Genomic DNA, 14,675 nt, shown 5'->3' with positions numbered 1-14,675 from the left:
CTTCATTTTCTTCTTAAGTTACCATCGTCTTCTTTATGCGCCTGTTTGCTTTTAAACTGGACAAGCTGAAAATGACAACTCATCCCAAAGGAATTTCAAAGCGTTTCATCCCAGTTTGACACCATGCAGGCCGAGACCCCCGGCTCGAGCATGCACGTGCGTGGCGCTCGGTGTGTGCGTGGGATGCACACGGGAGTCCAGGAATGTGGCACAGGAGGAGGAGAAGGAGGTCGTGGTGGGATTTGGGTGAGGGAGGGTTGGGGAGCGTGCAAATCAGTTTTTAGTGTTACCGCCGAGCCCGTAGCGGCAGACAAGGGTCCAAAAAGGAGGCGTGCACCACGGCATTATCATAAGAATCACATGGCGGGGATAAAAATCTCCTTTGAATAAATTACCGCTTCAATAGGAGGCGCGACTGCCAAAGAGACAACTTTGTCAGCCCCCCCCCTACACACACACGACTTTGTTGTCGGGGGTCTCTCTCTCTCCCGCTCTTTCTCTCCGCTTCTCTTTCCCTCCAATGCTTTTCTGGAAGCGGCGTAGGCCTCTAAATGGCGCCTCTGTGTGTGTGCGCGCCCTCGCCGATGCCAGGTTACCGCGTCCGGCGCGTTAGGCAGGCGGCAGGCCCCGAGCGCCTCTTGGGAAAGACCACCGCTCTGAGGTGCTTAATGGGATAGAGGGGTGGGGGTACAATGGGGGTACATCCAGTCGCCCCCCCACGTACCGTCATCCTCACCCCCTCCATTATCCCACATCCATCCCACTCGCTTCCTCCCTCTTCATGCTGCATGGGAACCCGAGACGGACCAGCACCACCACCCAAGTTCATTAGCGCCCATTCTGCACACACAAACACACGCGCGCACACGCACTCACACGCACACGTACACGTACAGACTTCTTGGTCTTCGTACCACTCTACAATAAGGTTCACGTTTTGCCATTCATAAACACAAGGCCTATCATAATTTCACAAAATGGCTGCCCTCTACTATTTTTAACTAACTCACAAATCTAAATCCACTTATGATAGTATGGGACACTTCCACAAGTAAATAATCAAATAAAGCAAGAATGGGATGCCCCTAATGACGGTTAGTTTGGCAGCATGGCTCACTATTTGGCAAGCGAAATGTTGTTATTGAATGGAGTGTAGCTGCTTGTTTAAGAAGAGTCTTTATAAACTAATTAGCAGATGGCTTATAAAGCATTTTTAACCCCATCAATAACCTTAGCTTTATTTTAAAGAGCTATTAGATAATTAATGTCTACTTGTGGCTATAAAAATGAAAGTCGGGTATTCAAATGGAACACAAAATGGTTGCCCTTTGCTAATTACAACCCAACCAATCTAAATACATAAATTATAGTTTGGTACACTTGCACGTGTGAATAATCAAACGAGACAAGAACAGGAACCCCCTAATGACGATTAGTTTGGCAGCATGGCTCACTATTTGGCAAGCGGAACGTTGCTATTGAATGGATTATACCAGCTTGTTGAGGAAGGGTCTTTATAAACTACGTAATTAGAAAATGGCTTATAAACCATTTTCAACCCCATCAAAAACTGAAGCTTGATTGTGAAGAACTATTCAATGATTAATGCCAACCTTGGCTATAAAAATCTTAGAAAGGCGTTCAGGGAACACAAAATGGCGGCCCTTTTCTAATTACAACCAACAAATCTAAATATGTCAATTATAATTTGGTACACTTCCACTTGCAAATAATCAAATAAGACAAGAACAGGAAACTCTAATTAAAGTTAGTTTGGCAGCATATCTCACTATTTGGCAAGCAGAATCTTGTTAATGATGGATTGTATCAACTTGCTTGAGAGGAGTCTTTTTTAACTAATTTACAAATGGCTAAAAAAATTACCCCCATAAATAACTGTAGTTGAACTATAATAAGAAAACTCTCAGATATTTTTAGTTCAACATGTGGCCATAGAAATTTCACTCCGGCCTTTATAAATGGAACACGTAGATGGAAATTGATTGCAGCAGGTTGTTAAAGAGCCGTCTTTATTAAGTAATTAGAAAATTACTTTTGGAAAGAAAAAAAGCAAATTTAACCGCATCAATAAATGTATCTTTATTGTGCATTGTAACTACTAGGTACCCACTATTTTAAGGTCATGTTGCCATAAAAATGTCAGTTAGGCCTTCATAAATGCAACAGAAAATGGCTATTTGTAACTATTTAGAACTAACTAACAAATCTAAATATGCAAATTATAGTTTGGTACACTTCCACATGCAAATATTCAAATAAGGCATGAATGGGAGCCACCAAAGACGAATTTGGCGGCATGGCTCACTATTTGGCAAGTGGAGTGTCATAAACAAATGATTAAGTTGCTTGCTAAGGTTTTTATGAAGTGTGCATTAACCAATTAGCCTTATTGCATTTCCAAAGTCTTGTTAAGTGGGTACTTATTGTAAAGTGCTATCCGTTATTTGAATGTGAGCATAAAGCCAAGGAAATGACTTTCAGCACTTGAACACAAAATGCTTTCCCAATACTGTTTACAAATAAATTCTTAATCCATGACAATTTCTCACGTGGCTGTATACTTTCATGGACAAATAATCTAAAAATGCAAAGATAGCAACTCCTCAGAGATGTAAATTTGGCAGTACAGCTCACTATTTGGCAAGAGAGCTGGTGCTGATTGTGATGGTTTGAATGCATTCATGGCATGGGAACAAATTCCAATCTCCAAAATTGCCAAATTGTTGCAGTAGAATATTTTGCATAATTGCTTGTTATCCACTTTGTTTTTTTTATTGATTCAAACCATTCCAACAACTGCTCAGCTCAATCAGGAAATCTTGGAAACTGTTCATTGCCGTTGCCAGAATTCACAAATTTTGCCAACCGAATTCGCAACATAAGGCAAATTTTACATCTTTACAATAAATCATTCATCTTATTCAGGACATATTGGGAACCGCAACTACTTTCTTTCCCAAAATTGCCACATTTTAACGGGAGGATTCCAAAATTAAGAAATATTTTCCGTCTTTACCTCCCCTGTCCTCATTGCTTGACTTTTATAAGTAACCATCAGTGAGTGTTGAACGTCCAATTTTATTCTATTAAAAAATATTGCTGTTTCATAGCTGATAAATGAAGCGGAATAAAATATCAATCTTGTCTCTGCATAGGCCGCCAGAGGGATCAATAAGACTCGTTTGGACCCAAATGCAGTTAGTTCTTAAGACAATTTAATAGTTTTGTGTTGCAAAGCATTAGTCCAAAAATGTTATACTACTTTATGAAAACTGAAACTGCAACTAAATGATTCACCTCTGCGTCTGTTATGGAATATTTTTCTCACTCGCTCACTCACTCACCGTGTAGTTTGAATATGCTTTTGATACAGAGTACAAAGAAAACTTGATTATGATCTTTGACAAGACAAGCCCTATATGGTGTTTTTTTTAATAATATGCTGTATTAATTATATTCTTCTTATTGTTATAATGTTTGTTTGGTAATTTCAAAGTTAAATTGCAGTTGGCATAAGATGAGGAAAATCACTGCTGCAAATTTTTTTTGCCGAATTTTCTAATTTCTTTATTGTGCATTTTGTTCAAAGGATGTGAAATATCGACATGAAGAGCGCAGGGTGAGTTACATCTCAGAAACATCTTCTTCCAAAAATTCCACACTGTAAAATACTCAACTAGTTTTAAAAAAAGAGTGATTTAAGTTGGAACTACTTTAAAATAGAAGTTGTTGCCATTTATTACAACAATGTTAATGGCACAACAAAGCGAGCGAGTTGTTTGCACCAAAACAATTTGCTGTGTTGTTTATCATTTATTTATTTTTTTAACTCAGAGCTCTAAATTGGGGGGCAGTACAACTGACAGTTAGTTCTGTAAACTTGTATTGCTTTTTTTGTGAAATGCAAGAAAGCAAATGTTCACATTTGCAAAATGTAAAATATTTTCATGAACTGCTCAATTTCAAATGTTATCAGTTTGTTGACTTGAAATTTTGATTTCAGACTAATAGAAAACAGTTGAGTTGACCAACCAATCAATCAATGGGCTCTTCAAATCGATTTCACTCAAATAACACAATTTTTACTCATTTTCACTATTACACATTTTAATTGTGAAATATACTATAAACTTGATCACTTTTTTAAAAGTTGTACACTGAGTATAATGACAATTGAGTGCATTCTGATTATGATTCATATTAGATCAATCACATTATTAACCATTAAAATGCGAATTAATGTCGTCCCACGAAAGGCTGGATGAATGTACAATATAATTAGGAATATTGCAATATAAGACAACAAGTGACGAGGAAACCTCAGCTCGGTCCCTGCATGCAACCTGTTGTACACACGCACGGACATTATACGCACACATGCACGCGCACCGTACATGTCCCAGTGTGAGAGACGTGCTCTGTAAACCGTACACTGCTTTTGTCCACCGGGTTAAATGGCTCACGCGGCACTCGCACGCGCACGCACGCACAATGGATGATTAAGCAGGAAGCAGTGACTGGCTCACATTTAAAACGTAATTGAAAGCATTTATTTTAGCAGATTGTGCCCACAACAACCCCTCCCACTGCCACCCCAAAAAAGTGTGTATGCCCACTCCGCGAACCCCCCAGACCCCCCCCCCCCCGCCTTTTTTTTGTCTCACCTTCTTGAATGATCCACGCTGGTATCCAAACGCGCCAAAAAACAAATTGACAGATGGACGACGACCACATGCGTGCAGAGGCAAAAAAAAAAAACAAATGATCATAATAATCGAAAAATATGAAAATAAATCAAAACGGATCTTTTTTTAGGAAGACGACACGAAAAGCCAACATGGCGGCGTGAAAAATGTCTCACGCCACACAGTGATTACAGCCGCAATTAGAAAGTCATTTGCATATATGCTAATGAGGGAGAAAAACATGTCGTGCTTGGTCGCTGGAGGGAAATGATCAGCATCCCCCCCCCACACACACACACCTTCCCTCCTTCTTTTAAGAGCTCAAATCTGCTGTGTGATATTGATGATGGCCTTTAAGAAACGTTTTCATCTAAATGTGTCCTTTTAAGTCACTAAAATGTTCATTACATGTATTTCAATTCATTAATTTGTTGGAAAAAAAAATATATACTTGTTGTTGTTGTTGTTGTTGTTGTTTTCATTTTGAAAGAGGCAGATCAGATGAAAAGGATGATAGATAAATTATTTATACTTTTGGTTTTAATTAAAGATGATTTTGTTTTCAATATGACTGAAAAGACTGACGTGTTTCATTTTGATTTCAGCAGGCAATAATTGTACAAAACAAATTTAGCAAAGCTTTAGAGGTTTTTATGGCCTTCAAGCTTCTTCGTGTCAAATCAATTATAGTGAATGTTAATTTCGGTGCGCATACGCTTTTGAGAAATTTCAATGCAGGTTTAAACATTTCTTCCATTCAGAAATTAAATGTTGCTCTCCCTCCCAAGAAAAGCACATGTGGGTGCCAATATGTATTTTAAAAATGTTCATGATGTCCCCCTGAATTTGTATTTTGGACCGATGCATCGCCAAAATAAAATAAAATAACACACACCGGCCATTTCATTAGGTACACAAGTCTCACGTCAGAATAAAGAAACAATGTAAAAATATATTTCATTAAAATTATCAAATGTAGTTTTTACATTCTTAATTTAGGATATTTTTGCTTTATTAATACAGTAAAGCATGCACGGAGAGCTGTCTCTAATATTTTGATTGAGTCAATAATACCCATACAACTTAAACATTAACATCACAAATTAAAATACTATAAGATTAATAAATGTACATGTGACCACAATTTAATTTTCTATTTGCATTTTGCACTAAGACTTTATTTTTTAAAGCTTGTTAATTTCTTTTGATTCATAATTAAATATCCTTGGACTTTTTTTCCTTCCCATTTATTCACATCTCATTTGCATTTTCCCCGACGCACGCGGGCTCAGGTGCGAAGATCACGTGACGAAGAGCAGGAAGTGGCGATGATTTAATTAGTCATTAATGAGTCAAGCCGGAAATGTCGCATGCTTATTTGCATCCAAAATGGGTCATGCACGATCACAAGATTTAGAGAAAAATAAAATGTTTTTATCAAGCAGCACTTCTATTTTTTTTTTAGCTCCAAATGAGGTCAGAATTAACATGGGAAATCAATTTATAGTTGAGACATGTAATGTACAAGGGGAATGTGCAGATAATTTCAGGATTAACTTTCAAATTTCGCAGAGAACAATTTGTCATTCAGGCTTAAAATATATATATATATATACATTTCCCGCCAACGTATTCCACGTTTCATTTTTATATTTAAGAGGATCAGTGAGTTTTTTTTTCTTTTTTTAAAACGAGTTGTGGTGTCTTGGATTTTCTTTATTTTGGGTTAATTTGTATTATAAACAACTAAAATAAGAAATGTTTTCTTTTTAATGTCTACGGTTAGGATCTTTATGAAAAAATATTAGACAGGTGATTTGACAATTTTTAGGTGTATTGCTTGATATAATTGATTTGTCGTTTTTAAAAGAACAAAAACATGCCTTTGAAAAACAAATAATACAAACAGCTTGCACGCTTGCAATATCGCCTCACGATGGGAAAAATTCACTCGTGACATATTTGATTTGAATGAACACACCCACTGCGCGCGCGCACGAACACACACATACATACACACACACACACACTCACACATTTGCATGCAGTATCCCACGATGCAACTTACAATGGGAGCAATTAATATGCACATAAATTAAAAGTGAGACGTTTTTTCCTCCTTTTTTAAAGGGGTGAATTCCAAGAATGGGGGAAAAAAGAAAGCAAGAAAGAATAGAAGGAGAAGGAGGAAGAACAGGTGGAGAAAAAGAGGCACTGGCGGAGGAAAAGAAACGTCTCACATTGCATTAATGGACTTTTGGTCATGTAATAACAGGATGAAGATTAAACATCATCATCATCATCATCATCAAAATGATCACCATATAATGCATTAATTAATTAACAGTCAATTCTTCCCCTACTCGAGAGCCCTGTTTCTAATATTCTGACAGTCCTTTGGCGCTAAATAAACTGACAAAATACTATACATATAAAATAGTCATATAGAGTATTATTAAAGTAGTATTTTAAGAGTTAAATTGTTTATTTCCAATAATTATTGTCTTTATTAAATGTTTTTTAATGAATTGTCCAGCGTGTGTATTCACATATATCACCGCATAAATGAACATGAACATGAATTGTTAAGCCAAACACGGGGAAAGCCGTTAAACGTATTCTGGATAAAATGTGTTAGTCTTTAAGATGACGTCACCAATGACCAAGTCGACTCGTGGATGATTACATATGTTTTGTTTTTTAATAGAACGATCTGTCTGGTTCAGATTAAATAGTGACTAAGGCTTTGCGCAGCGATGAAGAGAAGCCCTCTTACAATGGCAGGTTAAGGAGCGCCATCTGTAGGACAGTTAGTGACACTACAGGGTCTTTTTATTGGTAGTCGTTTGTCTCTCTCTGGCGGTCGACTTTTAATATTACAAATTCAACTTGAAAAGTTCTTATAGTTGATGTACTATCAACCTAAAATATTATTTTCCATCAAATTATAACTCACACCACTCGTATCTCAAAGCAAGCCCCCCCAGTTAATTTAATGAAAAGGCCATTTATCAGAATCAGCCCCCCTAAATAAACACATCTTTTTTTATTAGATGTTTTAATAAAGAAACTTTACACTACAATAAAATGTATCTTTATTTATATAGCGCTTTAGACAATTGTCATTATTGATATATAGTGAAAGGGAATGTAAAAATATAATCCTGTTTAAAGTATAATTAAGATGAAAGTCTCTCACACATGCTCGCACACACACACATACACTCTCACTGTAGTGCAGTTAAACCCCGCTTCATCGTGGATTACGGGTTCACTGTCCTGTCATTTCCCTGTTATTTTTTTTTTTTTAACAATTTATAGTTTTATTTTGACCTGCCTCAAGTTTATTTTGATTGTGATGACACTGTCGACCAATAGATGGCAGCAATCTATTTTGGTTCAAATTGTAAATTTGAGAGATGAATGAAAACAAGACAACTAAACCTACTATTTTTTTATCTATTGCTCTTGTTCTCTGTCAAAATATCATCTGCGTTTAAATGTTTTTATATTATTTCAAAATTGATTTTGAAACCCCTAAGAAACAACTCCCACGAATGTTATATAAATGGATAATTTTCCACGGATTTGAAAATGCTGCCCCTTGGTCTGACGATGGCGAATAAATCGTAAATCTTGAATTTAAAGGAAAACCACCAATGTCTGAAAATAACCTGTGTGGCTGCTAATTTCATGACAAATACGCCACTCTGTTTGTTTCAGGAACTTGTAAATCTGCTTCAAATGTCACTTGGACTCACCGCTCCCTCCCATCCTCCAAACAAACCTTTCGTCATCCCTTTTGTTACATTTTTTTACTTTACTGTGTGATGTGGCTTATTTTGACAGGTCACACTTTAGTCTCTAATTGATGGGCACAAGCAAGAGAGGAGAGGAGAGGGGGCGTTTGTTGGCGCCATTGCCATGGAGACCGTCTGCATTGCTAGGCAACCACATGGATGCGGTGGAGGCAGAGCGCAAGACAAGCTGCGGGTCACACACACACGCACACACACACACACACACACGATAGAGAGGTAAATAAAATAAAGCTAATTGCTCACCTGCTGGCTATCATACTATTAGTATTAAAGTGTGGCTAATTACTCGTTATCGTTGAGGGGAAATAGGAAAGGAAAAAAAGTCAGTCTTGTAGAGTGAAAGTAAAATGTGAAAAAGCGGCGCTTATGTTATTCCTTAGGGACAGATAAATTTCTGCATAAACCAGTTTATTTGTAATAAAAATAATGTTTATTTAATGTTATTATTGTTGCTGTTTGACTTTAGGCATAGTCCATTTTAGTGAGTGGTTGCCACTATGAGTTACTCCCATGTTATATTTACAACAGTTTCTACGCCTAATATACAGTGTTGATATTGTAATAACATCGAAATATCATTGTGATACTATAATAACACACTAGTAATACCATAGTAATAACATTGGAATGACAAAACAATATTTTTTTTAGCCGTAATAGGGGGCAACCATTTTTTCACTTTTGGCGACTGAAAACGACATTGGTTGTTCACGGCTCAGATAACGACCAATCACGGTTCGGCTTCAGTCAACAGGTGAGCCATGATTGGTCGCAATCTTGAGCCCTGAGCAACTGTAATGTCATTTAGAGTCGACAAAAGTGGCCTCTCCCTGAGATGGCTAAAAACAGTGTTTTGCTGCTAAACTCATATTCCATAACATAATATTAATCAGAATGCCAAGTTTAGACTTATGAAGGGCATAGAACATATTATTGCAAAGAATTTTGGGGAACTCATTGTATATAACTGTCCAGGGGATGCTGCTGAATGACTTTTGGGAGTTTGTGTTCAGAACTCCTATAATAAATCAGGATTCACTAGTACACGTACAATAGTAAAAAAAAAAAGGGTGAGCTTACCCAACACCAACCCATGTTAAAATCAAACAAACATCCATCATTTCTGACCAATGATGTATTTATGCTTCGATCGTCATCCTAAACAAAAGAAGTACATCGTATATGACATCCAGTGAGACAGATATTACGACAGGGGGCGCCAGACTACATACAGTTGTGAAGAAGACCCGCTCCACTTCTAATAAGACAACTAAAGAGAGTAAAGTGGATTTATAATTAGAGTAGGTTGTACATTTCAGGGAGAAAGTTGATTGATTGAATCGATGTTGTAGTTTGGATAATTTTCACAGGAGTTTTACATAATCTGCTAGATAATTATGTTAGCAGCACAAATCTTACTTGTCACAATTAAAAAAAAAAATACAAAAAAAAAAAGAAATCACAGCCTGCACCTGTGCAATGTACTGTACATCGTGTTAAAAACATAAACATGTAAACAAAATATAATATAGTCATCAGAGAGTGGTTATTAATATTTTTTATGTTTTTTGTCATGTAAAAAATATTTTTAAAGAAACATTTTTCACCATTATTGGGATGTGTGTTCCAATTCGCAGTCTTTTTTTTTTTTTTTTAAGGGAAAACCTCCAGCTTCGGCAAGTAAGAAAAAGAAAATGCTTACTAGAACATGAACTATATATGGGGTAAGTCATAATTTTTTATTAAGTTTGAATTAATGAGTACATGTACGCATTAACAGTGGGAAAAGTTTTGAAATGATTTTTCAAGTTTTTTTTTTTTCATATCACAAAAACCTCACAGCTTTGAACAAGGGTGTGTAAACTTTTTATTCACACTGTGTCTTTCTAAAGGCAGATTTTATTTGATGGGCTCATTGCTGATTTGTCCCATACGTCACAACAGCGTTTCCACGGTTTGTTGTCATTCCTGGTGGTGGCATCTCCATGACCCGGCGCTGACCGGCGTTCGTTCACAGCTGCAGGAATGAGCGTCCAGCTGACTGCAGCAATGGAAATCCATGGCGTAATCTTCTTATGTAAAGCACAAAACACACAGTGTGTAATCCTCCTTTCGACCTTTTTGGTGACAACACAACTACAAAACTCTTACACTTTCTGTGCATGTGCATTAAAACAATCATTTCCACATGGGCAATGAGCATGCCAAATCAACCGGTGGCGCTATAAGCCCTCATTTTATTGTTTGTATGTGTTGCTGCTCCATGTGTGTTGAAGTTGCAGCTGCTTTAAGGTTTATAATTAAATTACCGTTAGTTTGATGCTAATTTCCGTTTGCCCATCTAAGGCGTTCCAAGTGATAAATTTGAGTTATCCTATTAGATTTTCATTATATGGTTTGTTTGCACAGTTTGTTCTTTAAGTATGTTGTTTGATTAATTGGCAAACTGGAGGAGGCACACGTTGAGTCTTATTTGGAGAGGTGTGTGAGTGAGTCCCTTCCTTTTCATCCCCTCAAAGTGATGTCTCTGTCTAATTATCTGACTATGGGAGAGTGAGAAAGGGTGTTAACAAACTTAAAAATGTGTGTTTTGACAAGTTTAAGTGTGTGTTAAATACGTTTAAATGTGTTTAAACCCTGAGGGATGACAAAAACTATGAGAAAAGTATTTTCACCTTTTGAGGGTTGGTCTGGATTGTAAACAGGATCACATCTTTTTTAAATGACATGTACATATTTCAATTATTCTAGTATTAATGGGTTTCAGATTTGCAATACAATTCATATTAATGAATATTAACCCAATTGCTGATGACGTCATCACGACCGAAAATTAAAAGTACGATGTCGTCACAACGGACATATTTGCTTCCTGCCCAAAATGCAATGAATGTTCGTTCATAAATCTTACTATAACATAATGTATTATACATCATAAGTCATTATTATTGCTCGATGCGTGCACGTGCTGAACTGTCAGACCGCACGCCACCAACCCCTCCATAACCCTCCCTCCGCCGTGACGTCATATGTCCCCGCCTTCCTAACCGTAAACACAGTGTTCATCCGCGTCGATCTCACAAAGTAGTGCGAGCTTGTCGCTGGGAATGCTCATTTTATTTGAAAGTCACGTGTACAACCCGGCATAAGGTTAAATTTGTCGCTTTTTGGCCACATTATTGCATATCTTAATCATTTTATCTACTTATGAGCATGGTGGTAATGCAGAAAGTGGCAATAAATCACGGACAGGAATTGGTTTGCTATTGCTACAGTCAAATATTCACGATGTGGGTCGACGTTAAGGCCGCTCACAGTACGCTAGCTAGTCGACAACTGACGGCGTTTTTTAGAACCCTCCGTGGTAATTTAAACTGACATTTCTCGTGAGTGAGTTAGTTTAACCAGTGAAATGAAATGGGACAGCTTGAGACTCTCGAGGTAAGCGGAGGGATACAAGCCAACGAGAGGTCTAAAAGCCCCGCCTACTCCCCCCTCCACGCGTTCTCACCACGCCACCGCCACCCGATTGGCTCTTGCGACGCAGAAGTCACGCTCCCATTGGTTAGCGCCCACTGTCAATCACAGTACGACAACGCCCACCTCAAGATGAGCCTTGGCTCCATTTGCTGCGAGGCGAAATAGTTACACGCACGTTAAGTCGGAGACAATTTGATCATTCGCACCGGGACTCGCTCGGCGGGACGAAGCACAGTCGGCGGCCGCGATTTGGGACGCTTTGAGCCGGCGTTGGACGCAGCCAGACCACGCTCGCCCCCTCCGGCAGATGCGGATGCTCTTTTGGCCCGGTAGGTGACTGACTGCTGCTTCTGGCCGGGTTCGAGTCATCTTTTTCGCGGTGAGCGTGTGTGTGCGTCCGTGCTTAGGAATGTGCGTGGAGAGCTGGAGGAGGAAGGTAGTTTTGTTGTTGTTTTAGTTTTAGTTCACGTCACTCTTGTTTCAACGTGGTAAGAAAAACACGGTCGTGTCTGACTCCATGCATTTAAGTGTCATTTACATTATAATAAAAAGTGATGTTTGCTTGGGGGAGGCGCACATCTGCCTCAAGCAGCTGGCTTTGATGCACTAAGTGGTATTATTTTATGAAATATATGCATGAACCTTGCACACTGCAAGTTTGCCAGCATCAAAGGAGTAACTATGATTCGACTTTCTTTGGATTTTTTTTTTTTGCATTCCACATGATCTTTAACCAGGCTTTTTTGTGTTGATGTGTTTCACTTATTTAACTAAAGTGCACTTGCACATATTTGGGGCTCTGTGACAGTTAGCGTTTTACACCTTAGCAGACATTTGGTTAAAGTTTTGCTCTGGAGCAGACGGTAAATTGGAGGTTTAGTTAATAGACGTTCTGTGATGATGGTCTGGTAAATGGTCTTTCACTTGTATAATGCCTTTCCACCTATTAAAGCCCCCGAAGCGCTTTACACTGCTGTCACATCTACCTGCTGATGAGATCCCATCAGGAGCAACTGGGGGGCGGGGGGGTCAGTATCTTGCTCAAGGATACTTTGGCATGTTCACAATGGCGAGGAATTGATCCCGCAACCTCTAGTTTGGGAAACAACCACTCTACCGATGAGCCATGCTGCCCCAATCACCCCCAATGATAACAGTTTTACCCTGTCGCGGACAGTGAATGAAGGTTTGGCGATGGTCAAAGTCAAACCCTGGTCTGGAGTGTTGATAAAGATTGTAAAATTGAGTGTTTTACCCTCGAATGGGTATGTAAAGAAGGGTGGATAGGTTTGACAATTCTACCTAGGAACCTACGCTCTATCTGTCATTGTATCTGGGAAGTGACAGTTAATGAAGAGATTGATTGATGAAATGCCAGGTGCATCCTGGCATTTATCCTCTGGAATAGACCTTAATGCCAAATTGTGACAATAGTTTATTTTCCAAGAAGGGACAGTAAAAGGAGATTGTCTGAAGGTGTCAGTTTTACCCTGGACAGGATTATTTCTCAGGATTCTCTCTGTGAGTTAGTTCATCACGTTGCCGATTGTGAGAGGTTGTAGTGTTATTATTTACAGTAGGACAGGAAACTGATTCATTCCTTGGCGCATGTTGATGTCTTTACGACGGCGTCCATTTACCCAGCGCGTTTAACAGCAGATTTACAACGCGCATGGAAGTAAATCACAGTTAGGCCGCGGGAAGACGCTTTGTGTCGCTATCCGCTGGAATAATGCGACGCAGCGTCGTTTGCGCCGAGCCCATTTCCGTTCATTGCGCTCTCATTACGCCATGTAATTGCCTTTCTCGCGGAAGGAGAGTGTCATCAAACTTCTCATTTCCTCCTTAGACCCGTTGACTATTTTTCCCGTGGATGCCGCCGACACTAGTCCTCACTTTCTCATTGTCTGTGATTTATTGTTACAGCATGTAGCGTTACCCTGCTGTGTCGTGGTTTATCATTTGCACACTCACTATATCGCGGCTTTTTAAAGACCAAGTGTGAAGTAAACCAACCGTATTTTAAGTAATAATTCTATTTTTAGCAAACTCACCATTTTTTTTTAACACAAACATCGTAGATTCTTTGTTAGACCCATAGCTACGTCCTAACAACAAAAAGGCTTTTGTGTGAAAATTTCAGGTATGCTTCGGAATTAAGTCATTCGCAGATCGTTAATTCACCAGTCGCCATTGTACTGCATTGAATATTGTATGTTGAACTGCCCGACTGCCATGGTTTTTGCGTTTTTCGGCAAAATGCCTCGGCGCTGTGTGACGATGCATTGTTCGGATATTGGGAAGCATCTGTTTGAGTGGCCAAAACCAAAAACAATAGGGCACATAAATGGACCAATTTCGTTCCGTAAAAGAGAGAGAATTTCAAGCCAGTGTCGTCGAGTGTTCTTTACCATAAGCACTTCGAAGATCTCTGTTTTCTTAATGGTTTTGCTTATGATAAAGGGTTCGCAAAAAGGTAGGTGGGATTTACAATCCATTTTGAAAAACATGTGGTGTGTTGGGTGTATTGTGACAGCTTGTGTGTGACTGACGGCTGTGATGTATGTATGTGGAGTTAGCATGCGCTGAAGAAGAACGGTGAGAAAGGCGGAAAAAGGATGCGCAAGTGATGACTGTTGCGTGAACAAGGAGCCGAGGAGAACGAGTG

General features: G+C 38.8%; 1 protein-coding gene and 1 long non-coding RNA gene across 8 annotated transcripts in view; both read left to right on the top strand.

Annotated features, from left to right (window-relative positions):
• Positions 1-11,124, top strand: part of LOC148328827 (uncharacterized) — a 31,637-nt gene extending 20,513 nt beyond the window's left edge. Inside the window, exons 2-5 of the long non-coding RNA XR_015845702.1 lie at positions 3,611-3,640; positions 8,556-8,699; positions 10,186-10,251; positions 10,472-11,124. This is a non-coding gene — a long non-coding RNA (uncharacterized LOC148328827). The remainder of the gene's footprint in view (positions 1-3,610; positions 3,641-8,555; positions 8,700-10,185; positions 10,252-10,471) is intronic.
• A 1,052-nt stretch (positions 11,125-12,176) lies between these two features.
• The window catches only part of mef2d (myocyte enhancer factor 2d), a 67,649-nt gene continuing 65,150 nt past the window's right edge, over positions 12,177-14,675 (top strand). For all 7 annotated transcript variants that reach the window (XM_088306313.1, XM_088306310.1, XM_088306314.1 and 4 more), the window contains exon 1: positions 12,177-12,336. The gene's annotated coding sequence lies outside the window, so the exon portion shown is untranslated. The remainder of the gene's footprint in view (positions 12,337-14,675) is intronic.

This window comes from Idiotropiscis lumnitzeri, chromosome 10 (genome assembly GCF_059441095.1).
Source record: "Idiotropiscis lumnitzeri isolate Australia: NSW breed Sydney's pygmy pipehorse chromosome 10, RoL_Ilum_1.0, whole genome shotgun sequence".
Lineage (NCBI taxonomy): Eukaryota > Metazoa > Chordata > Actinopteri > Syngnathiformes > Syngnathidae > Idiotropiscis > Idiotropiscis lumnitzeri.
This window is presented reverse-complemented; position numbering and strand designations above follow the sequence as displayed.